Below are 26,076 nucleotides of genomic sequence, written 5' to 3'. Positions count from 1 at the left end.
GCATCAGAGCTCTTAAGAAAGAACTGCGTCCCCGGAATCACATCTGACACAGTAAGATGGAATAAAACCTCTGCTCGCCATGCACCAGTCAGCAGTGGCCAGGAGCACTGAGCAGGGTGAGGGGTTCTTGCAGCGGAGCAAGGGGATGAGGGACACAGGCTGGGTGTGAGCCCAGACAACCCCAACTCCTGCAGCTGCTGAGCACCTTTGCTGAGTTATGACACTGTGCTATCTTTCCTCTGTTCAAAATCACCAACTTCGGCCAGGTGTGGTGGCACACACCTGTAATCCCAGCTACTTGGGAGGCTGAGGCAGAAGAATCGCTTGAACCCAGGAGGCAGAGGTTGCAGTGAGCTGAGATGCCACCACTGCAATCCAGCCTGGGCAACAGAGCCAAAAAAAAAAAAAAAATCACCAACTTCCATGAAGGCAGACAGACCAAGTAGGGGAATGATAAACTAAATTGGGATGGCCACACAATCTACATTACTTCAAAACCGCTGTGAGTCCTCCCCTCCATGGACGCACTCTGTCCCTAGGAGTGTGGCTGAAGGTGAGACCTGGTTGGTTACATACCAAGACTTTCCAAATCTGGAAAAGGAGGTTAACTCCTCATCAGCTCAGCTCTGCACACTGACTGAGGGATCAGAGGCAGCCTGCACAGACACTCTCTAAAGCCGCGCCACAAGTTGAGATGTGACTACCTGGCATGGAACTGAGTGGATACACAAAGCTGGGATTCATGTGCCACCACCCTGGGTCCCTTTTTTCCTGGTCACGGCCTTACAGCCACTCCACCCTAAAGGAGCTGAGTAGGGTGGTCAGCTTGGAGGTGGAGGGCCAGGCCGTGCCGCCTCCTCAGCGCCATGGTCTTTTCCTTCCCTGAATTCCTGGAGCCCCCTCCTATGGCCATACCCCAACTCACCCAGGATAACACTGCCCTACAATCTTGGCCTCCAAAAGCCCTTTCCCTGCCCACAAGTCCCAGGTTGGCCATCCTTTCTTTCTGGAACTTCCCCTCCAGCTGTAGGGAAGCTGACTGTCATGCATCCTTTCCATCCCAACTCAGAGCTGCCTCCTGGCACCTCCTTCTCTGTCCAGCAGAGGCCAAGGGACATCACTGTATCACTGTCTACGCCAGACATGGCCCCACCTGTCCCTGGCTCCTGTAAGACCCCCCTGGGCATGCCCCAAAGGCGGATCTGTACGAACTCCAGTGCACTGGACCAGTGTTCTCCAAGCACGGTCTACAGATCAGCAGCAGGGGCTTCACCTGGGAACCTGACCCCACCCTGAGATGCTCCATGTCTCCCGGAGATTCAGGCCAGCACGAGCATCGGAAGCCCCAAGTCCACATCACCAAGCCCCGCTGCAGATGCACATGTGCTGGGGCTGCTTCCAGCATCCTACAGCCCCCCCAACCCCACAGCCCTGGCCAGCCCCCTTTCCCATTCCTAGGATTCCTTGAAACTATCACTGCCCCATCCCCTCAGTAGGATGGCCTCCAGCCATGACTTCAGAGCTCCCTCAATGTCCTGCCTCCCACCCACACCCAACTCTCCCGCTCAGAGTTGGCAAATGGACCCTGTACCCTCAATCACAATCACTGCCTTTCCTTCAGGCGGCAGAGGAAAACACTCGATTACATCCCACTTAACAGAAAACAGAAACAGCCTTCCTCTCCTCTCTCCCTCCAGCCCCCAACAAAAGCCTCTCTTCCGCCTGCCAATCTCTCCCCACCTGCGTATCTGTCTGAACTACCCGAAGAGTCCACTCTCCCTCTACTGTTCACAGCCTCTTCATCTGTCTCGGGATTCCCACAGCACACACGTCCTTGCTGACCCACCCCCAGACGTAGCCTACTCTCAGTAAACCATCCTTACTCCTGCAATCAGAGTCTGAGGGTACAATTCTGTTCGGAGCCCTCAGTGAGTCCCTGTCACCTGCAGAATAAAGCGTCCGTTTCCTTAACCGGTATTCAACGTCCCAACACCCTCCAGTCTCCACAGTTGCACTGAGTGGCTAAGAGGCTGGGCTCTAAGGCCAGAATGATGCAAACCACATGTGACCTTGGGAAAGTGACCTTGAGGCTCTGCATCAGGTTTTCATTTCTGCAAAAACGGGACAAGAACAATACGGTAGCTGCGACAATAAGATGTGATGATGTATGGGGAGCATCTGCTCCAATGCTGAAAACCAACAGAGTTTGTTTCTGCTGCATCCCAAGATTCCCCATCTAAACACACCAGTGTCCTTTCTAGTTCCCAACCACACCATACCCAGTCTTGCCACTATCTCCTGCTGGGATCAGCAGGATGGAGCTCAACTCTACACATCACTGGCAGCTGGACTCAGGAGTCCCCAAGCTGTTTCCCTGCTGGCCCTGACCCCTTCTTCTCCCCTCATACCTGGGCACACCTGTGCACACCTGGGCACTCTTCCTTGGCATCTGTCACCCTGCTCTGACACTTCCATTTATAGAACCCCCTCCTTCAGTTAAGGACAACTTCTCTCACCCTCAAGCCCTTATCAATGTTCTACTTAATAAATGCTGCTTGATGGTTGACTTAATCAGTGCAGGTAATGCCTCAGTCATGTTACCAACAAGAAGGTTGGTTAACTTGTGCTAAACCCCCAGGAAGCCCATTTACCCTTCCACACAGTGCCTCCCCCACCATGACCCCGCAAGTTTATCTATGAAGTCTCCAGTGGTTAGGGAAAGACACAGAGAAGAGGGTGATTCACTTCTTCCCCTAGCCACAAAAATCCTCAGCCGCAGCTGATCTTGGGTGGCCGCCCCCCTGAGAAAGCCTGTCCCTCCCTCCCTTGGTGGAAAACATGAAAACACAGTCACTGTGTGTGCTGAGGGGTGGGGGCATCCCAGAGTGTGACTGCCTGGGAAAAGCCAGCCTGGTGGCAGCTGCTTCACTTCAGGGAATGGGATGCTGGTCAGACAGAGGGGTCTACAGCCTTGAGGGGCCCATGGAGGGGTGCCTATGGGCCTGTTCCTTCCCTGCCCACCCCACCAGCCTGGGCCCATGCCAGGCCCACTGTGCACAAAGAGCCAGATGTTGATTCACGAGTCCCTGACCCTCCCAGGAGCAGAGGTGGCTGGCTGGTTCCCCAGATTTCGCATCCAAGGGCTTATCTGCAGAGGCCAGGGCCCCAACTGAGAGACAAAGAAATATACACTATTGATCCAGGGCTTAGAAGATCCATTAAGAAATAGAATACTTGGAATAACTGAGAACTGTTTACAGAGAGGATAATAATTGAACCCATCCCCAGAGTTGACGCAGGGATCTGACAGCCCTCGGCACCTGGACCTGCACAGGTTCTCAAAGTAATGGTTGCTATGCTTCAAATGGCATGTTCAGGGGAGCTGCAAAGGGACCCCGAGCAGGGCACTGACGCCTGGCAAGTGACCCACAAAGACATGTGTTCATATAGCACCCTGACTGCCAAAGGATTTCCCAAGAAGCCACAGTTGTTGGAAATTTTGAAAAAGGTGACAGGCTCAGCCTGCCCAGCTGACGCCCCTTCCCAGTGCACCAAAGCCAATGCTTAAGGAGGACGCTACTCACTCAGGTACAACACTGTGGCACTTCAGACGTTAATTCAGTTCATCCATTCTACCCCCAAAGCGCCCCAGAGAGGTAGGTACTATTATTATCCCGATTTTACAGACATAGAAAGACATAAAAAGTCAGTCACAGGTTAAAAAGGTCCCTGGATCTCACTGTAAAGGGTGGGGCTGGATTGAAGTCCACAACCCACTCATCAGATTCACAGAAACGCACAAACTCTACTCGGCAGGGTGTGGGAATCCAGCTCCAGGGCCTTCCCCAGGGCAAGCCCAGAACAGCAGGTGGATTTGCAAAAGGAGGCTGGCGTGGAAGTTGGCGGGGCGGGAACAATGGAGGGCCTCTCAAAGGAAAGCAAGTGCTGTACATGCTGCTGGGCTGCTTCAGAGTGAGAGCAGGAAGGAGGAAAGAGGAGGCAGGGAGGGCAGAGAGAAAAGCAACGTGCTAAAAGAGCTTTCGGAGAAAGTACTCAGAAATGGTAGTAAAACACCAACAACAAAAACAGAAGGTCCCTCACGGGTATTCCGAGGGGGAGGGTGCCGAAAACTCAAGGCTGATTGGGATAAAACAGGCTCCCATTTCATTTGAATGTCAAAGGACAAAGAACAGCCCAGTGATTAGGATTATCTCCCAAATCCCACCCTCACCAGGGAAGTCCCCGTTTCCTTCCAGAGTTCCTGGAAAGGCTGGGTAGCTGTTCCTTGAGCTGGCTCTGCCCCGCCAACAGCTCCAGGGAAGCCCAGCCCTGTCCACTGCCCAGGTCTCTCTTTTGAGCCTGTCCACCCCTCCACCCCTGCTGGGCACGTGCCCCCAGCACCCTCTCACCCGGACACTCTGCTCCACACCTCCTCCCAGACTCTTGACCTCGACCCCCGGGAGGCTGCAGGAAAGTCTTTCAAGTGTAGATGTCTCTTTGCTAATGCGGAAATACTCACTTATAAAGCCATAAATTCTTCCCATCCGAAGCGTTCTGGATATAATTAGAGCAGTACAAAGGCCTGGGCCTTCGAAAAATCGCTTATTTCTCTGAACACATCCAGACCTTTCGCAGGTCTGTCAACCCAGACCCTTCCAAGGAAAATATCAGCACCGTTATTTCTAAAGCTGGTAATAGAAGACATTTTGCTAATAGAAGAAGGTATGCACAAACTAGAAAAAATGCTTTGCAAAAGTGTAAAGGAAAAAACAATCCATAAATATTTAATTGGCCACCAAGGTTTTAATGACCTTCCCTAGCAATAGAAAGATTTTAATGTTCATAACATTTGAAGCCATCACTGTACGAGTTTACCAGCCTTGACCTAACAAAGTACCACGGGCTGTGTGGTTTAAACAACAGACACCTAGTTATCCTAGTTCTGGAGCCTAGAAGGCCGAGATCAGCACAGTGTGGACAGGGCTGGTCTCTTTTGAGGTCTCTCGGCTTGGACATGCCGTCTTCCCCCTGTGTCCTCACATGGTCTTTCCTCTGTGTGTCTGCGTCTTAATCTCCACTTCTTATAAGGACACAGTCTTACTGGATTAGGGCCCACTCTACTGACCTCATTTTGACTCAATCACCTCTTTAAAGAACCTGTCTCCAAATAGAATCGCATTATGAGGCACTGGGGGGTTAGGACTTAAAACACACACATTCTGGGAGGCACAGTTTAGCCCACAGGAATCACCACCATGGTTATGGAATAATCACACCACTGGGCTGGGCGCGGTGGCTCACGCCTGTAATCCCAGCACTTTGGGAGGCCGAGGCGGATGGATCACCTGAGGTCAGGAGTTCGAGACCAGCCTGGCCAACATGGTGAAACCCCCGTATCTACTAAAAAATATAAAAAATTAGCTGGATGTGGTGGCGGGCGCCTGTAATCCCAGCTACCCCAGAGGCTGAGGCAGAAGAATTGCCTGAACCCGAGAGGCAGAGGTTGCAGTGAGCCGAGGTGGCGCCATTACACTCCAGCCAGGAGACAACAGGGAAACTCCACCTCAAATAATAATAATAACAACAACAACATCACTTATTCTTAAAGTAATGGGAAGATTCAGTGTGTAATAGTCACATTTGGATTCACAGAAGGCCTTTTTCTCAGTAAAAACTCAAATAGCGACATAAACAAGGTCATGCATTGAACAACTCAACTCCAGGGCTACCCAGTGCCCTACAACTGAAGTAACAGCTATAAAGTGGAGACTAACTCAGGATTGAGAGAGACAAGATCTCCCGTCTCTGAGGAGGAAGTCCAGAGGCTTCCAACTGTAAGAAGCAGAGAGTCCCTCACGGCTCAATTTCACTGTGATACTCTTGGGGAAAGTAGGAAAGTTAACAGCACATGCGTGAGAGCTGGGTCAGCTTATCTAGACTCTGGTTTCCACTTTTCAATGGAATATTAATTGGATTCATTTAAAATCATGCATGTCTTGCTGAAATATTAAATCATAATCCATGTGATTGTGGTCAGCAATTTCAGTGGGGACCCCTAGTGCAAAACCGAATAGGATGCCTCTCCTTTTCCTTTCTGTTATGTTAAAGGACTGCAACATTATGTTATATATAAAGTTTCAGTGCCACAAAAGAAATAGCACTCAAATATAAAATTTTCTTTTTAATTCTCAGCAAGGCAAGTTACTTCTATAGAAGGGTGCGCCCTTACAGATGGAGCAATGGTGAGCGCACACTTGGACAAGGGAGGGAAGGGGTTCTTATCCCTGACTCACGTGGCCCCTGCTGCTGTGTCGTTCCCCTGTTGGCTAGGGTTAGACCGCACAGGCTAAACTAATTCTGATTGGCTAATTTAAAGAGAGTGACCCGGTGAGTGGTTCGGCGGGAAAAATGGTTATGCAGGGTGGAGAATGAGTCAGGGCAGAGCAGGTAGCAGGTAATCGGAATGAGTCAGGGTGGAGCAGGTGATTGAAATGAGTCAGGGTGGAGCAGGTAATCGAAAAATGTTGCTTTATGAGAAAGTTAAGTTTAGAAGTAGAAGGCAAAGAATTGAACATACTGACATACTGATTCTTTGAAAAGAAATTTAGAACTCATATCTAACAATTAGCTTCATGTAAACCCAAGTGTTAGGCTTGAAACTGTTGTTTGTTCTCGTGCTTCTGAATGTAGCCTTAAAACAAGCATACAATGCCTGCCCTGCAAAAAAAGTTGTCTTCTTGAAACCCGAATATCTGTCTCCATCAAGGTACAAAGCACCAAGATAAATGAAAGCAATATTCTCTACTGCTTGTCCTCATTAGCCATCATCAGCAGGAGCGGCCCCCTGAGGCCAATCGGAATGGGGGCTGCAGTCTTCCTGGTGAAGGAGAACTCCAGTGCCCTTGCAGGGAAGGAAGAAACGTGCGATGGACTGCTTCCCTGGACTCTGCATTTCTTTGTCTTTCCTGGTAGAGTGTGTACAGCCCTGCTAGTTACTTATTGGAAGTATCGGAGCTCCAACAACTGCCTTGCCACATCCTGCACTGCCCCCTCCCTTTTCCATACAAAACCCAGGGTCATATTCCAACAAAGATTCTTCCCCAGCATCCAGGACGGTGCCTCACTTAAAAAAATACCTTGGAAATTTCTACTGAATAAACTTAATCCTGAATAAATCATGCTTTTGGAAATGTGTTAAAAATACACACGTGGCACTAAAGATCCCTTCTTCACAAAATAAGGAATCCTGCTCCATGTAGACTTGCAGAGCGACACACGGGGCACCTGCTTTGCTGGAACGCAGTTAACTGCTTGGCCTGGGATCCCACTCACAGGCAGCCTTGCTAGAGAAACGTTTTCACAGCTACTAACTCATCAGATACAGGTACTCAACACAGGTTAGATATTCCCACCTAGGGGTGGGGAGTGTTATACTGGTGAAATACAGGAAAAGGGATCAAAAGTAAGACTAGAGAGCCCATGAGGCAATGAAGGACTGGGCACCTGGGTTGTCCAGGTGTGATTCTGCAACACTTAAGGAGATCCCTGGGCATGACCAACATTGAAATTACCTAGAAAGGAATTCAGGCCACATCACTTTCCAGCTTTCCATCTATTGTCTTTTTCACCTACTCAGTTTATTAATACACACCACAAGGAATGCATATACCAGGCTACGAAATTGTGATATCCCAATGGAATAAAGTGCTTTAAAGAACAAAAATGGAGACAACGACCTGTCTACCTTCCAGCTTCTGTACATTTAATTAATTCCATGTTCAATTCCAGCATGAATAAATTTTCAAAGCTTATGTCTCCTGTTAAACCTATGCTGACCTTGTATCAAATGCACAAATGTTTCTGTTAACACACAACTCAAAAAAAAGAGGATCATTCTGGATATAGTAATTAATATTCTTTATTCATGAAAGAGCTTTGTTTAAAACGATATGATTCAATCAGAAAGTCATTTTCTTTCCGAGTTTGCTGGCCTTCTGATATGAATGCAAATCATGGTGACAAAGACAACACAGGGATTGAAAACATACTGCCTACTCCTTATAATTGTTTAATCTTGCTCCAGATATAGCTGGGAGAAATTATTTTGAATATTTTTATTCCAATTTTCTTGAGACCACTTGCCTACGTGAAAATAAAGCAGAGACTAGTGATGGAGACCTTTCTGATGAAATTATCATCAAGCACTGTCATTTGATAAGAGAAAAAAAAAGGATCTTAGAAATCCTGTGGGTATGATTAGAAGCATGTCATCTTTAGAAGTGGCCAGGGGGACCACTGACTACTAATAAACTAGTTCACGTCACTTTAAATGTGTCACCGTCTTGAGATCACTTTATCTCCACTAACAGACACGTAGGGACATCTGAGGATGACCTCTGACTTGGTGAATCATTCTTTACTTTTTACTACACTGCGACAGCAATGCACCTATTAAAATATTTCTTGTCATCATTCAATCAGTGGCGTAGAATATTGTGCCCCTTCTGAAGCCATCATTTATTAAAATATCCAATTGGAAAATCTGTTTCCCTTATCTTGCTATTGTAGTTACACAGTTAAGCATCCCCAGCTGTGCAGGAAATACCATGGCAGTGAAGACATTATTGAGCACAGAGGAATCAATTGGTGTTCCTGTCAAAGATGTCACATGCCACAAAGAGGCCAGGCGATAAAACACAAACACCCACGCTACACTAAGCACACAGTTACATATAAAATCCCTTCATGGGCCTTTGTCATCCTGTCCCAATCCAGATTGAAATAAGCAACGAATGAACCTAAAGGACACTGATTAAAATCTCCTCTAGATAACTGTCAGATTCTTCTTCTGCTTCTGTATTTGTACTTTCTAAAATTAACATGGATTGTTTTTGTTTTGTTGAGACGGACTCTCACTCTGTCACCCAGGCTGGAGCACAGCGGTGCAATCTCAGCTCACTGCAATCTCCGCCTCCCGGGTTTAAGTGATTCTCCTGCCTCAGCCTCCCAAGTAGCTGGGATTACAGGCGCCTGCCACCACTCCCGGCTAATTTTGTATTTTTAGTAGAGACGGGGTTTCACCATGTTGGCCAGGATGGTCTTGAACTCCTGACCTCAAATAATCCGCCTGCCTCGGCCATCCAAAGTGCTGTGATTATAGGCGCGAGCCACTGTGCCCAGCCTGGATTGTTTTTAATACATAAGGCCATTTTTAATTTTTAAACTTGCATGTAGGCTGGCTTTTCAACAATTTTGTTTATGCTCTGAGTGAAACATACATTGTTTTTTAAACCTATCTCTTGGTTTACTCAAACTGACCATTTTAAAATCTGTCTTGGATAGCTCCCCCTTTACTACTTAATCCACTCAGGTAGAAGAGATGAGGCTGATGGCCAGGGAGTCTGCACTTTTTTATTTATTATTTTATTTTATTTTATGTTATTTTATATTTTATTTTATTTTATTTTATTTTATTTATTTTTGAGATGGAGGCTTCGCTCTTTCGCCCAGGCTGGAATGCAGTGGCGCTATCTCGGCTCACTGCAAGCTCTGCCTCCCGGTTTCATGCCATTCTCCTGCCTCAGCCTCCCGAGTAGCTGGGACCACAGGTGCCCGCCACCACGCCCGGCTAATTTTTTTATTTTTAGGAGAGACAGTGTTTCACCGTGATAGCCAGGATGGTCTCGATCTCCTTACCTCGTGATCCGCCCGCCTCGGCCTCCCAAAGTGCTGGGATTACAGGCATGAGCCACTGCGCCCGGCCGGAATCTGCCCTTAAGTAGCAAGGTAAGAGGGTTAGCTGCTGTAGGGTATGATTTCCTCTTTACAATGCAGCAAATGGGCTTTGAGAGGTCAAGTGTCTTGCCCAAGGCCAGAGAGCAAAGCCCACCCTCTTATCCTTCCCGGTGCAGTGCTGCCTCCCCACACCTGTTGATGGGTCAAAGAACACCTACTGGTATTGTTCTTGTTTTTTGAGACAGAGTCTGGCTCTGTCCCCCAGGCTAGAGTGTGCAGTGGCACAAACTTGGCTCACTGCAACCTCTACACCCTGCCCCATTCAAGTGATTCTCCTGCCTCAGCCTCCTGAGTAGCTGACTCATTGCAACCTCTGCCCACCCTGCTCCCTGCCCCTGATCAAACGATTCTCCTGCCTCAGCCTCCTGAGTAGCTGGGATTACAGGCACCCGCCACCACAACTGGCTAATTTTTGTGTTTTTAAGGGAGATGGGGTTTCACCATGTTGGCTGGGCTGGTCTTGAACTCCCAACCTCACGTGATCCACCCGCCTGGGCCTCCCAAAGTTCTGGGATTACGGGTGTGAGCCACCGCACCCGGCCTAGGATCACTTATGTTTCTGTTCAACTCCACCCTTGAGTTCTCTTCCCTGATGTTCAGTGATGGCTCTGAAATGATGATGTGGTGTCTCCTGAATCACATGGGCTTTCCACCCCCAGACAGATAGAGGCTGCTCTCTTAACATGGACTCAATGCTGTCACCCACAGACAGGTGACTTGCTTAGGGTGGCTCTTGGAGGCTGATGGGCCTCTAAGGGGCAGGAAGCATGCAGAGGACAGGGGTCTCCAGGGACACAGTGGCCTGGGGAGTAGGGGGGGTCTGAGGGCTGTGTGGCTGAAGGCTGGAAAGTGGTCAGATAACTAAGATGGCCATCTCCTGACAAGCAGGGCCCTGTTGCAGGGCCACAGAGTGACAGGTGGGCTGCTCCCAGAGGGACACAGGACATTCAATCAAGCTTCCAGTTGGCCAGTCAGGGAAGTCACTATAAAAGCTGCCTCTGCCACCTGGAAAGCTGATCAGCATGTCTCCTGCCCACTCCAGGTGTCTTTCAAATGAAATTAAGTTTGCCCCCTTCAATATGGTCTAGGGTTTGCAGTATCCTGTATTTCTCAATTATAACCATCAAAAAAGTCCAGCGTTCAAAAAACAAAAGGGGTGCCCCAAACCCTAAGAATTTCATACCAAAAGACACTTGCTGTAAAACAGGGCTCCTTCTCCTTCTCATCAAGACAAGCTGTCTTCTGGGTGCCCTGCTGCCTTTATATGCCTGTCCCTCCCCGTGGACCGCTTTATCCTTTCTGGAACAAGATACGAGTATAAATATAAATCAACCTGTCAATTACTATGAAAATCTCTTTAGCTTAGATTCCTAGAAGCACAATTCCTGAGTCAAAGGAAGCCAACATTTCATACATTCACATTTCCAAACAAGTTTATAAAAAGGTTTCCCTTCCCACCATCATTATTTCGGGGGGCTCAACGTTGCTCACTCCCAGCCCACCCACCAGCACACAGGCTTAATCTGCCAACAGCCACAACATGACTAGAGGGCTGAATCTGTCTATGTCGTCGACATCACTGTTTTTAGTCTTTGCTGATTTGTTCAATAACAGCATTTCAGATTAATTGGTTTTTGTCTATTTGCCTATGGGAATCTTCATGTTTTTCCTATCTATTTGTATGGGCTGTTTAAACATCAGGAATAACCATTTGTCTGCAACATTCACTGCAAATATGTTTCCCTTAAGCTTGTCAAAATGAGGACTGGAGTATGTCAAAAACAAAACATGTTAAGAACATTGCTGATGGAGATATCTGGCGGATCGTTTTCTCAGCGGTACTAGAAGTGGTACTAGATCTTCCTGTTTATCATCATCCATTGAGTCGTTCCCCACCTTGTCTACCAGGTTCCTCGGCCTGTGACCACTGCCTGCAAGGGTGTCTCTCTTTTTTTTTTTTTTTTTTTTTTGAGATGGAGTTTCACTCTGTCACTCTGGCTGGCACGATCTCGACTCACTGCAACCTCTGCCTCTCGGGTTCAACCGATTCTCCCACCTCAGCCTCCTGAGTAGCTGGGACTACAGGAGCATGCCACCATGCCTGGCTAATTTTTTATATTTTTAAGAGAGACCGGGTTTCACCATGTTGTCCAGGCTGGTCTTGAACTCCTGACCTCAAGTGATCTGTCTGCCTCAGCTTCCCAAAGTGCTGGGATTGTAGGCGTGAGCCACCATGCCTGGCCAGGGTCTCTATCTTGGCTGTCTCCTAATGGTGCCACACATCTCAGAGGCTGCTCTGCCAGACCCAGGTCTTCAGAGCACATACTAGCTCTTTTTATAGGACATTCCTTTCATAAGTCTTTCTAGAGTTTTACTTGAAGCTAAGCTCACAGATTTGTAATCTGCAAAAAACACACTTTTTCCTACTCTGAAAATTGGTACGTTTTTGACATTGAGTTTTCTGTGCCCTATTTGCCAAGGTTTTCTTCAGCAGAGCAGGGTAAAGAGCAAGCTAATTTCCAGGAACACTCAGGACCTCAGAAGGCACCACTCGCCACAGCATGAGACTGCAGAGTTTAATGTTTTCTATGTTTGCTTCTTTGCCATATCCCCAGTGCCTAGAACTGAAACAGAGCATGCTCAACTAACATACAATGGATGGATGGGTGAGTGGGCAGAGGGAGGAGAGGAGGAAGACATGGATGTCTAGGTGGGTGGAAGGATGGAAGGACATAAGGACAGATGGATAGATGAATAAACAAATGAATGAACAAACCCAACTCCCAGAACTCACTCTGTGACCCAGGCTGGAGTGCAGTGGCACAATCTCGGCTCATTGCAACCTCCACCTCCCGGGTTCAAGTGATTTTTCCTGTCTCAGCCTCTGGAGTAGCTGGGATTACAAGCGTGCACCACCATGCCCAGCTAATTTTTGTATTTTTAGTAGAGACGGGGTTTCTTCATGTTCGGCAGGCTGGTCTCGAACTCCTGACCTCAGGTGATCCACCCTCCTTGGCCTCCCAAACTGCTGGGATTTCAGGCGTGAGCCACCATCCCTAGCTGGTTTAATCAATTCTTATTTTAATATTTTCCATCCAAAGATCACCATCTAATCATAAAGATATTTTTCTGATGGCAGAGGATGTTCATCCAGTTTGATTTACTGAATTGTGTTGCCTTGGAATCTCATCAATTAACCTGAGTCAGTCATTAGAAAGCCACTACTCTGGTATAAAAGGCACTCCACAGTAAAATAAGAGAAGCCAGCCCATGCTTGCATGGAGGAGCTGAAGTACTTCAATTGGTTTCATTTTCATCAGCCTAGATCTTTGAATTAGTGACATCTGATGCACTGTACATTACAGTATCGTTACCGTGACAGAAACTATAGCGTAGTGCTCCTCAGGGCGAGGCCCCAGACAAGCAGCATCAGCACAGCCACCTGGGAGGTGCTAGAAAAGCAGAATCTCGGCCAGCCACTGTGGCTCACATCTGTATTCCTAGCACGCTGGGAGGCTGAGGCAGGAAGGTTGCTTGAGTCCACGAGTCTGAGGCCAGCCTGGGCAACATAGCAAGACCCCATCTCTACAAAATAAGAAAATGTGCTGAGTGTAGAGATGCGCACCTGTAGTCTCAGTTACTCAGAAGGCTGGGGTGGGAGGATGGCTTATGCCCAGGAGGTTGAGGTTGCAGTGAGCTACAGTCATACCACTACACCCCAGCCTGAGCAATATAGTGAGACTCTGTCTTTAAATAAAAGTAAAACAATAAATTAAAACTGCATAGTCTCAAGGCCTGCTTGGCCCCACGGAATTGAAATCTCTCAGGCAGGGCCCAGGAATCTGTGTTAATAAGCTTCCAGATGCTTCCTGTGTATAAACATGGCCTCTAGACTCACTCCTGAGCCTAGGAAAGACTGATGTTCCCACTGCCCACAAAATCCTCCCCCGAGGAGCGTCCCACTCAGTGACTTCACTTACCTCTTCCAAGAGCCCACTGCCCGTCCCAGAGAGCAATGCAACTCAATTCCAATGCAACAATGTTCTGGGGTTTTAAATAAGCCTTCCAGAAAAGTGTAACTACTCTCATCTGGGGTTCTCACAAGTCACATTCTCAGGCTAAACCCTGTTCCGAGTTACCCAAGATCCAATTAGGAGGAGCTACCATGGTGGCTTTGGCGGGGGTACAGGGGAGGGGTCCCTGCTTCCGAAGTCCTGCGAACTGAAGTCACAATTATATGACTTTTTTTTTTGAGACAGTCTCGCTTTGTCACTTAGACTGGAGTGTAGTGGTGCGATCTCGGCGCACTGCAACCTCCACCTCCCAGGTTCAAGTGATTCTACTGCCTCAGCCTCCCGAGTAGCTGGGGCTACAGGTGCACGCCACCCTGCCCAGCTAATGTTTTTTGTTTTTTGTTGTTTTTTTTTTTGTAGAGACGGGGTTTCACCGTGTTAGCCAGGATGGTCTCGATCTCCTGACCTAGTGATCTGCCCGCCTCGGATTCCCAAAGTGCTGGGATGACAGGCATGAGCCACCGCGCCCGGCCACATGACTGTCTTAACTGGAAGAGGAAGATGAGGTTTCCAGCTGTGGCTGAATGTACAGTGTGAATAGAAAACCCTCTTTCCACGGGAAGAACAACAGAGAGGGAAAGGTAACCTCACCTTAGTCTCGTGAAACTCTGAATCAAGGTGCTTGAATGTTAGTGAGTGCAGAGCTGTCATCTGCAGACTCTTCATGGTTCCAAGAGTATATTTCTCCACTGATGAAGGGAGAATGCAACACTGGAGCTAGCCCACCGCAGAGCCTGTTGCAGGGACAGAGTGCACTGCTGCACTTTCACAATCCTAAACAACAGCAGACAAAAAAAAAAGGAAAGAAACCCAAACTGCCCACCCTGAGGGCACAGGAGGTGGAGGGGCAGGTGGCTGGGGATAACCAGAAGGTCTCAGAAGAGAGGGAGAAAGAGATGGAGGCAGCATGGCACACACGGGATGGACACCCCCCCGTCAGTCTCTCCCACAATGTAATTAGCTAAAGCTAAAAACTTTTCAACGCCAGCCTACAGCTGCCTGGCTTGTGTGCAGCTTTCTAAGAATAACTTGGGGGTTGGAAGGTCCTCAAGAAGCCACATGTGCTCATCTCAGTCACCCCAGTACTCCTCAGCTCTCTTTCTGATTGGTTCAAATTTCTCTGAAATGGTGACAATCTGCTCTCACCTGGCCAGAGGGGGGAAATTAGTGGCGGTGTGGTGGTCTACAGTAAGGACGAGGAAGAGACCTGGAGGGGATCCCTAGGCTGCCACCAGGGTCTCCACACACTGGTCAGCCAAGAGCCTGGACAGTAAAATCAGGATGAAATTAGACTAGAATGGAAGCTCATTCCAGACCTAAAAACCTATATTGTCAACACTAGGATTTCTTTGTGAGGCTATTAAAATGTGATTCCTCAGCCAGGCATGGTGGCTCATGCCCGTAATCTCAGCATTTTGGGAGGGCAAGGGAGGAGGATCATTTGAGTTCAGGAGTTCAAGACCAACCCAGGCAACACTGCAAGAGTCCATCTCTACAAAAAGTATAAAAATTAGCTGGCTGTGGTGGTGTGCGCCTGTAGTCCCAGCTACTCGAGAGGCTGAGGTGAGAGGATCGCTTGAGCCTGGGAGTCTGAGGCTGCAGTGAGCTATGACTGCACCACTGCACTCCGGCCCGGGTGACAGAGCAAGACATTGTCTCAGAAAAGAAAAAAGAAATGTGATTGCTCAACTCTAAAAACCTCTATAAAGCAAGTTTGAAGGCTTCACTCTGATCTGAGACAGTCATGCTACATGGGTACCCTCAAGTAAATACTTTAATGGCAGGGCAGACTGTGATCACATTGTTAAGATGATAATTACAAAACTCAGTTGCATGCAGTTGTGACCAGACTGGAACCTTTAAAAAGCAAACAAAAAGCTGACCTTGTATTACTGTCAACATTCATTGTGAAGACTCTTGACTTTCTTTTTTTTTTTTTTTTTGAGACGGAGTCTCGGGTGGTGCAGTGGCGCGATCTCGGTTCACTGCAAGCTCCACCTCCCAGGTTCACGCCATTCTCCTGCCTCAGCCTCCCGAGTAGCTGGGACTACAGGCGCCTGCCACCACGCCCAGCTAATTTTTTGTATTTTTTAGTGGAGACGGGGTTTCACCATGTTAGCCAGGATGGTCTCCATCTCCTGACCTCGTGATCCACCCGCCTCGGCCTCTCAAAGTACTGAGATTACAGGCGTGAGCCACCACACGCGGCAAGACTCTTGACTTTCTGTGATATGGACAAGCTTGCTTGGAGCCCGGCCCCTCCACACTGGCCAGGAGGTTGTACAGAAGGCCTCAGCCTGTGCCTCTCAAGGCCTAAGGGTGGCCCAAGCACCCAAAGGTCAGTTCCAGCAGTGACCTTGAACTTATCTCTAGTTGTTGTTCAGGGGTTGGAAAGATGGAGAAGTCAGAGATCAGGTGGAAAAGTTAGGGGCGGGGGGGCCCAAGGGAGAGAAGCGACACACGAACACAGGAAAAGCAAGCATGTCATGTTAAAATTCAGCAAGCCTAACCCAGCTAACCAAAATGCCCCCCGTTCCTACATGGAGAGGAGGCTTCACAAGGCTGCAAGCTGACGTCTGGTTTTGGTCAATAAAATTATTCCTGAGGCACATCTTAGAATGTTGCATTTCAAGTCTTGCTAATATGGTTGGTACAGGCAAGAATTTCTAGTTCTTTCAAAAGATTCATTTTGGACCTTGAGAGATTCTATTCGTAACTGTTAAATAAAGATGCATTATCTTAAGATGTCTCCTTTTCTGTTTACAAAACAAAACAACCTTTTTTTTTTTTTTTTTGGAGACAGAGTCTAGCTCTGTTGCCCAGGCTGGAGTGCAATGGCGCAATCTCACTGCAACCTCCGCCTCCCAGGTTCAAGCGATTCTCCTGCCTCAGCTTCCCGAGGAGCTCAGATTACAGGCACCCACCACCATGCCCAGCTAATTTTTGTATTTTCAGTACAGACTAGATTTCACTGTGTTGGCCAGGCTGGTCTCGAACTTCTGACCTCATGATCTGCCCATCTGGGACTCCTAAAGTGCTGGGATTACAAGTGTGAACCACTGCGCCCGGCCAGAACAACCTTCTTGATGTCAACCAAGAAGCTTGATAGACTTGGTTTCACCACTTCTGGGTTGGGGAAATTGTAGCAATGGAGCAAAGAATTGTTAGATTCTGAAGTCCTTATCTCAAGCTGTAATTCTCAGACAAGACCCTCGCTCAAAAATTAGAAAAGCTCTCTAAGCTGTTTAAAAAATCACCTTCCTATAAATTCTGATTTAACAAAAGAAACAGGTAGCAGAGACTGGCTAGTTGTTTCTGTGCCGGTTTTCTCCTTCCCCTGGACACTCAGGCCGACCTTGTCTCCCCACCTCCCTCTGCAGGAAGGGGTGGTCATCTGACTGCGTGCTGACCCATGAAGGGGGATGTGCAATGCTGTGTGCCCCTGCCAGGCCTGGGGCGTAAACACCTGCAATGCCCCATTCTCTGAACTCTTCTTCTTTCACGGTGGCCCTGGACGGCTGAGCCCAGTCACTAAAAGAGCGTTACTAAGCAGAAGCATCTCTTTCCAACCTAATGTGAAATGGCAATAAACATCCCTTTGGTTAGTCATTGAGAATTTGGGATTTATCTGTTGCCATCTAATAATAGTGCCCTAATAAATACAAAGCCGGAGACCTCACTTCTCATGAATTCTATCCCTTAGCTTCCTTTAAATGGGCTAAATCCATCTTCCAGAGCAACTTTGAGATAGGTATGTGAGCCCACCTCTTCATTTTTGTTTTATGTAGAGTTAATTAGTTTTCAACTTTAATTCTACTTTGTCATATGGCAGAATGAAGGCCTAAGATTAGAACTCTTACACCTTGGCCGGGTGCAGTGGCTCACGCCTATAATCCCAGCACTTTGGGAGGCCGAGGTGGGCAGATCACCTGAGGTCAGGAATTCTAGACCAGCCTGGCCAACATGGTGAAACCCTGTCTCTACTAAAAATACAAAAATTAGCCGGGCATGGTGGCAGGCACCTGTAATCCCAGCTACTCAGCAGGCTGAGGCAGGAGAATCCCTTGAACCTGGGAGGCGGAGGTTGTAGTGAGCCAAGATCGCGCCATTGCACTCCAGCCTGGGTGACAAGAGTAAAACTCTTGTCTCCAAAAAAAAAAAAAAAAAAAAAGGCCTTACACCTTGATTGATGTTGCACCACTACACTTAAATGCAATCTACGCAAGTCATCCTTGAAAGACAGCGAAGCTGACATACCATAATATTCCTATAGTGTCAACACATCAGTAACAGGGGTTCCCAATCCATGGATCATAGTGGACCAATGGACGCAACACTACTGGTCAGAACCCCGGCACCAAGGTGCACTGTGCTGCATATCAGTTCTAACTCTCAAATCCCACGGCCTCTCTTGCCAAGATCCCCTGGTGGCCAAGGGCCTGACTTGGCTTTTCCTCATGCTAGCCCAACAGGGATGTTTGAATGGTTCCCTCCAAGTGCAGAGAAAATGGTTGGTCTCCAGTTCTGGGGATTAAGATTCTGCAGTGAGCTATTTACACCCAAGCAGAGAATGATGATGAGCTACTCTCAGATAAACGGGGGCGATCCTCTGTGGTTTTGGTACAGACTCCATGGAAACGTATGTGTAAGCACCAGCAGGTCCAAGGGCTAAACATCAACAAGAGCTCTCAGGAGTCCCTGCAGACACACACACATCCGTGAAGAGGCCTCATGACAGTGAACGGGACAGAGATCGCGCTGGCAACAGGCTCCGCTCCGTTCTTCCCACTCTCACTCGGTATTATCTAATCAGGAAGAAATCTAACTGTTCTTCCAGACTTTCTTCTCCCATCCTCTCATCTCGCCTCCAAGGATTCCATCCAGTACTTCCCAACCACCTGCAGCGGAAGCAGCTCAAATAATCCTATGACATCTGCAAGTCTGCAAGGCTGACCTTCCCGGGCTCCCACTGCTCCCTGCTTCCAGAACGTGAAGGCTGCTTTGCGATAGACTGACCCCCATTTGTGGCCAGGGGAGCCATCTTTCTGCTCATTCCAGGCCTCCCTTACTACAGAGGCACAGAGCAAAGGCAGCACACATCACGGGGGCTCTGTCATCTACTTCCTTTGAGTAGATAATCAGTTTTCACTCAGAGAAAGATCACAGGACACGGAAGAACCAAATGTGTATGCTGGCTCAGATACCAGGGGCCCTATTAAGAGATAGCATAATGGGAAAGATAAGTAGGTTGTTTTCCCCCCACAAAGTATCTATTTCTAAGCTATGTTTCAACTGTGCGCTGCAGCAGTTTCTGGCTTCCTATTCAAGGGAAGAGAAACAGGGTTTTGCTCAGATGGATATACTAGATACGGTTATCTCACTTGGCCCCTGCAGATGGAGATGGTAAATTCCTAATGACTTTCCCAGGGGAGATGTTTGGGGGCTCACTTGGCAACACTAAACAGTTAGATCTATTCCTTTCTGTCAAACCAAGAAAGTTTTCCAGTTTTTTCCATTTCCCCAGTGCCATTATGATGATCACTGCTCCTTGACAACACATTAAAAGATAATGTGTGGAAAATTTTTAACATCCTTTAAACTTTCTTCTTTTTTTTTTTTTTGAGACCCAGTCTCGCTCTTGTTGCCCAGGCTGGAGTGCAATGGCACAATCTCGGCTCACTGCAACCTCCGTCTCCCAGGTTCAAGCAATTCTCCTGCCTCAGTCTCCCGAGGAGCTGGGACTACAGGTGCCCGCCACCACACCCAGCTAATTTTTGTATTTTTAGTAGAGACAGAGTTTCACCATGTTGGCCAGGCTGGTCTGGAACTCCTGACCTCGTGATCCACCTGCCTCGGCCTCCCGAAGTGCTGGTATTACAGGTGCGAGCCACTGCACCCGGCCATCCTTTAAACTTTCAAAGAATCCATGTATGCACAGCGAGTCCCCCTCTCTGAGCCTCAGTTTCCCCCTCTGCAATAGAAGGAAGGGGGAAGGAGCTGGTCCCTGGAGTCTGTCCCAACTGTGTATTTTCTCCTCCCAAGAAAACCTGCTGCAAAGCCGGGGCTAATCCTACAGTCACCTCCACCGTTCGGTACCTCGCCAGGTCCCCACCACCACCGTGCCTTGTCATGGCAGCACATTACAGACAGGCGGCCCCAAACACCACAGTCTAGGCCACGAGAAATCTGCCAAGACTCAGCAACCTGGGATTTGCCTAATCTTTGCAAAGCAAAATAATTTTATTCCAAGACAATGAGATAACTACTTCTCTATTTTCCCCCCTTCTTCTAAAAGCAAGAATTATGTCTGCACATCTCACATAAGCAGAGTCCTCTATGGCTGCTGTAACTTCCTGAAGCAAAGTGGCCTTGGGAAAGTAGTGGTCAGAGCACCCGCTGATTCATCCCCAAGCTGGTGTGGAGAGTGGAGGCTGGCCTGTCTTCCAGGGTGGGTCTGCCTCTGGACAGCTGGCCCCTGGTGGATGATGGTCCCGACAGCTGTTAGGACAAGTGGAAGGTGGAGAAGACAAGTCCAGGCATGACTGTCCACTGGGAGTGCTGGCAAAACCAAGACCCAAATCCCCATCCAGAGGGCTGCTGCTGTCGTGGGCTCTCATAGACCTACTGGGGACAGTCCCTGCAGATAAATCCCTAAGCCAGGTTTTCCTCGGTCACAAGCTCTCTTCTAATCAATGCCAGTGGGTGCAGCCCCAGGTCCCAGGAGGTTGAGTGCAGAGGGCCCCTCACCTCAAGTTTCTTTCTAAATCCTCCCCCACTGAATGCCCCCAAATGTGAGGAAAGAAATGCACACTCAGGAAAGAGATCCCATTGCACATGCCACGAGCTAGCAAGACTTGGGAGAGGAATCCCCAGTGCCAGAAGGCCAAGTCGAGCAGGCGTCGCACTCCGTGGATGGGCACCCTCTGGAGGGCCCCTGGGGAAGTAAGGTAAAAACACAGGCGTGTGCACCCCTGGGACCTGAGAATCTACTATGAGGCTTTATGCTGAGTAAAGAAGCAAGATGATGTAAGAAGATACCTGAAGAAATGGACAATCAATAGTAAACGGCTTAAATGCTCACAAAATGGGAATGAAGAGAGAGGAGCAGTTTCAGAGAATCTTGTGCCACTGTTCAAATGATAACTGTGAAGGCCAAGGAGCAATGCAGAAAATGCTAATAATTCTTAAAAAGCACTGGAATCAGGTCATACCTGTGCACAGGGAAAAGCAAGGCTGGAGAGGACACAGAATACTGAATCCAGTTAATGTGCTGAAATTAGATTATGGGAAATCATTCTTCAACCATTATATCCTATAGTGTGGTAACATTATGCCAATAACTTTGTTTGTGAAATAAATAAAATATGTATTTTTTAAAATGTAACAAATAATGCCACTGAACGTATGTGGGGGGGGAAGTAAAGCCTTGGGACAAACACAAGAGAAGCAGGGTTCTGAGTAAGAGGCACAGCCGCGTGGGCGGGAGAGGAGCCCACAGGCACAGACGGGCCACGCAACCCACTCAGCCTCTCCAACTTTTTGACATTTACCAAAGTGCTGCTTGAAGTGCTGCCTTGGAATGCAAAGGGAGGCATCCTACCAAAAAAGAAAAAAAAAAAAAAAATCGGGTCGGGGAGAGGAGAGCCATTTATTTTTTAATCACAAATTACCCTAACACAACCAGGACACTTAAAAAAAAAAAAAAAAAAGGAAGGAAGGAAGGAAGGGAGGGAGGGAGGAGAAAGAGAGAGAAAGAGAAAGAGAGAGAGAAAGAAAGAATCGCAGTACTGAGGACCTACACATACATCTGCAGTTTTATTTGCCTGAATCATATTTGTAACATTAGAGGGTAATTTTTTTAGTTCAAAACTCCCATTATGCATTGTTTCAGATAATGTGTAGGTCTGACCAACTCCATTTCTGTAATTGGCTGGTGGGCAGGACATGTGCTTTGCGTGATTTATGGGAAATACTCTCTAATCACAACCTGAGTTAAACTCCCAGAGGAAAAAAGAACTATTGTAGGCAAAGGTATTAGGCCGGTCATTACAAAAAGGCAGAGTTATGAGACATTATAAAAGACATTGTTATCAGACAATTATAAAAGACACTGTTATTAGGCAGGAAAACAGGTGGAGCAGCCAGCACTGCTTGCCAGCCCGCCTAAATGAGTGAAAGCAGTCAGGACTCCTGGACTTTTCTCTCCCATCTTTTCCAATCCACCAAATTTCTGACACTTCTTCAAGTGGAAAGAAAAAGAATTTGCCTCTCAGACTCACTCTCAGGCAGGTTTGCAAAGTGAAGTTCAAAGGGTTTGCCTGCCTAGACTATTCTTTAGAATTTGCCCCCACGACATTTTTAATAGAAGACAGGGGAATAAAAATGGTGGTAGGTAACAGACAGCAGACACAGGGGCTAGAGAGGGAGGCCAGCCCCATTCATGGTTTTTCCTGCAGTCATTCCCAATTAGACAGCTTAATTACAGGCTGAAGCTGTTTACCGAAGAGAACAGTCAGTAAACAACCAGGAAATGCAACTCCTAGCTGGTCTCTAATTAAGCTGGGCCTGTCAGTGGGGAAAAATGGTCCTTTGGAGTTTTAGGATTTTCTTGTTCCTAAGTTCTGAGATGGGTAATGCATGCTTCCTTCTTTTTCTGAGATTATCCTTCTGACCTGGGTTGGGCCAGCCTCCCTGGACCCTTGAATTTCTGCTGGAAGGAACAGCACCTTTTCTCCTGGCCTGAGGCCATATAGCCAGTAGAGATCATTTTCTCTTTTAACTGCAGGGTAAAACCAGCCAGAGCTAGGGAGATGGGAGTTCAAATCAAAAAGGGCAAGAAATGTTACAGGGTCTTAAGCTTGCCTGAAACAACTGTCCTTCTCTATCTGGGAATCTAGTGGAAAACAGCAAAGTGAGTTTCTGACTAAGAGCAACTGTCCACCTCACCCTAGAACTGCCAGTATTAGTGATAGACAGTGCTGGCGTGCGCCTGAGAGGGATGAAGTTAAGTGCTTGTAAACAAAGAAATGCAATTAGGTTGCCCTAAAGACTGCTAACCGCTTCCTGAGAGATAACCCAAATCCAGCTATCAAGAAAAACAAAAACTGCTTTTGAGCAACTGTGGGTCTCTAACCCCATCATGGGCAAATTACAACTATAAAGGTGCTGAAGGGGAAACTGTCCATCCCTGCTGACTCTATCAATCCCTGGACCCCTCAAGATGTTGCAAATAATCCAAAAAGAAGTCTGAGAACAGTTTAACCTGCTCTTAAAAGTGTTTTTCAGAGCCTGAGAAGCAAAACTGGATGGTCTAGAATGTGGGATGGAATGTGCTGATTTTGAGAACACGAGATGCAGCGAGGCAAGCGCTGCCACTATCTAAGAGTGAAGGAGAGTCCCTGTGATTCTTCCCCAAACAACAGTGTGCCCAGAACATTTGGGCACCAGAAACACAGCAGGCCGCTTGACCAATAAAGGCCAGAGAGTGCTGAGTGCATGACGGGGACAAGTCCCACCCACCATGAGATCATCCCACGATGTTTCCACATCTGTTCATGAGCCTCATCCTCACCAGCCAACAGTCGCTGAGCAACAGCTCTGGCCAGAGAAACAAATTCCCTTCCCAGCCTCCTCTTCCTCTGCCCACCCTGGAAACACTGGGATTCCCCGGGTTCTATCGCAGGCCGACTTCTCAGGCCACACCGTGGTCCTGGGTGAGCTCACCCACCCACCTCCAGGGCGTGCTTTCCATCTTCCGATAACCTTCAAATGGATGCCCCCAGCTCAGCTCTGAGCTTGAGAACCACTCACCCAACAGCCTACTCAGCTGCTCCCTGGGAACCACAGACTCACAACAGCATGGCCAAAGCTGAACCCATCCCCTCCCTCAACCTGTGGGCCACTATCATCCGTCCAATTCCCCATGCCCCACATCCACCCTCATTCCTGCCTTGACCAAATTCCATCCATCAAGTCCTCTAGAAGCTCCCTCTCAAATGGCTCTAAGACTCTTTTGTCCCCTTCTCTCCACTCTTACTGACACTATTTTAACCAGTGGGTCTCAGCAGGTGATTCTGCCCCCCAGTGGACATTTGATCTGGATTGCCTGAAGACATTTTTGGTCACCACAACTGGAAGAGATGCTACTGGCATCTAGTAGGTAGAGGCCAGAGATGCTCCTAAACATCCTGACATGCACAGGACAAAGAATTATCCGGCACAAAATGTCAATAGTGCTTGAAGCTGAAGACCCCTGAGGCCCACGCCAGCCCTCGCCTGGGTTGTAACCAGCTTCCTGGCTGCTCCCTCCTCCTCCGGCCTCAGCCTGTTCTCCACTGGCAAGCCAGAGCAGCCATGTGACTCCAGGACACCACGTTATTATTCTCTGGAAAGCAAAGACAATGATGGCTCCTAGTTCTCCTACTAATTGGGAACCACCATTCATACTGTGGTATCTTTCTTTCCTGTCTTTTTTCTGGGCATATATACAGTTTTGAGGGTTTTTAAATACAAAACTGAGCTTATATGTGACCTACTATTTTATAACTTGTTTTAACTTAATAAAGTGAAATAACATTTTCCATCGCCATTGTGATGTTTATTTTAACTAGTCTCTATTCACAATTTGTTCTTGGAGCACACTGCCGTTTTCCCCACGACTTCAGTCAAGGTTGACAGAGCAGCCACCCTGTGCAGTGCACCTCCCAAGACACAGGCCTGGAGTCTCCAGGCTCCCGTTTGAAGAGCTGCAACTGTGAGGGGGCCACACTCACCTCTCACAGCACATCTCAGGGTAATCTGATCGAACCTCCTACCTTATAGCCCAGGATACAGCAGCCCAGGCAGATGGGAGGAGTATACCCAGGCCACGCAGCTCTGCTGTGTGACAGAACCAACTAGAGTCTTGCTCTCCTGACTGTCTACCCACACCTGTGATGGTTAATGTTACGTGTCAGTTTGACTGGGCATTTCACTGGGCCAAGGAACGCCCCAACAGCTGGTAAGATATTATTTGTGGGTGTGTCTATGAGGGTGTTCCTGGAAGAGATAACAACTCGATCGGTAGAACGAGTAAAGATGATCTGCCTCACCCATGCAGGGGGCATCACCCAATCCACTGAGGACCCAAAGAGGGCAAAAAGGTGGAGGAAGGGCAAACTCACTCTCTCTGTTGGAGCTGGAACATCTGTCTCTTCCTGCACTCGGACATCAGAGCTCCTGGTTCTCGGGCTGAAGGATGCCACCAGTCTTCCCAGTTCTCCAGTGTGCAGACAGATCATGAGGCTTCTGGACCTCCATAATCTCACGAACCAATTCCCCTAACAGACCTCCTCTTCCATATGGTTCTGCTTCTCTGAGAACCCTGAATAATGCAACGCTCACTTTCTTCCATACACAATACTTCCTTTTCCTATGTGTAAAGGTCTGAAACATACAGCCCACTGGTCCGAACTTTCCACCTTCACTTTTGTCCTAAAAATAATAATGAAGGCCGAGCACGGTGGCTCATACCTGTAATCCCAGCTACTCAGGAGGCTGAGGCAGGAGGATAGCTTGAGTCCAGGAGTTCAAGACCAGCCTGGCAACATAGTGAGACCCTGTCTCTACAAAAAAAAAATAATAATAATACAATTAGCTAGGCATGGTGGCATGCACCTGTGGTCCTAGTCACTTGCGGGGCTGAGGTGGAAGGATCACTTGAACCCAGGAGGTCGAGGCTGCAGTGAGCTATGACCGCGCCACTGTACTCCAGCCCAGCCTGGGTGACAGAGTAAGGCTCTGTCTTTTAAAAAAAAGTCACATTTTGAGGTCCTAGGAGGTGCTGGGCAAACTGTCACTACCACTGTATAAAGCAGGTCTTAGCCTCATTTTACAGACAAAGGAACTGAGACCAGTGGCACCTGCCTCGTACAAGATGCTGAATCCCACAGTGAGTCAGGTGACGTTTTAGTTTCCTGGGGCTGCTCTAACAAAGTGCCACAATCTAAGTGGCTTCAGAAACAGACATACATCGTCTCACAGTTCTGGAGGCCAGAAGTCCAAGATCAAGGCGTCAGCAGGGCGGGTTCCTTTAGGGGCGGTGAGGGAGGGTCTGCTGCGAGCCTCTGTCCTGGCTTCTGGCGGCTGTCTGGTTATCCTTGGCATTCTTTTTGGCTTGTAGAAGCATTACCGCAACCTTGACATGATGTTCTCCCTCTGTGCATCTGCG

General features: G+C 48.1%; 1 protein-coding gene across 6 annotated transcripts in view; it reads right to left on the bottom strand.

The window, feature by feature from the left end:
* Window positions 1-26,076, bottom strand: part of AGAP1 (ArfGAP with GTPase domain, ankyrin repeat and PH domain 1) — a 641,254-nt gene that overhangs the window by 469,538 nt on the left and 145,640 nt on the right. The window contains exon 1 of one of the 6 annotated variants that reach the window (XM_063790917.1): window positions 25,031-25,058. The exons of the other annotated variants lie outside the window; for them this stretch is intronic. The gene's annotated coding sequence lies outside the window, so the exon portion shown is untranslated. Of the gene's footprint in view, window positions 1-25,030; window positions 25,059-26,076 lie in introns of those variants that run through there. 6 annotated transcript variants of the gene reach the window in all.

This window comes from Pan troglodytes, chromosome 13 (assembly GCF_028858775.2).
Source record: "Pan troglodytes isolate AG18354 chromosome 13, NHGRI_mPanTro3-v2.0_pri, whole genome shotgun sequence".
NCBI classification, from domain to species: Eukaryota; Metazoa; Chordata; class Mammalia; order Primates; family Hominidae; genus Pan; species Pan troglodytes.
This window is presented reverse-complemented; position numbering and strand designations above follow the sequence as displayed.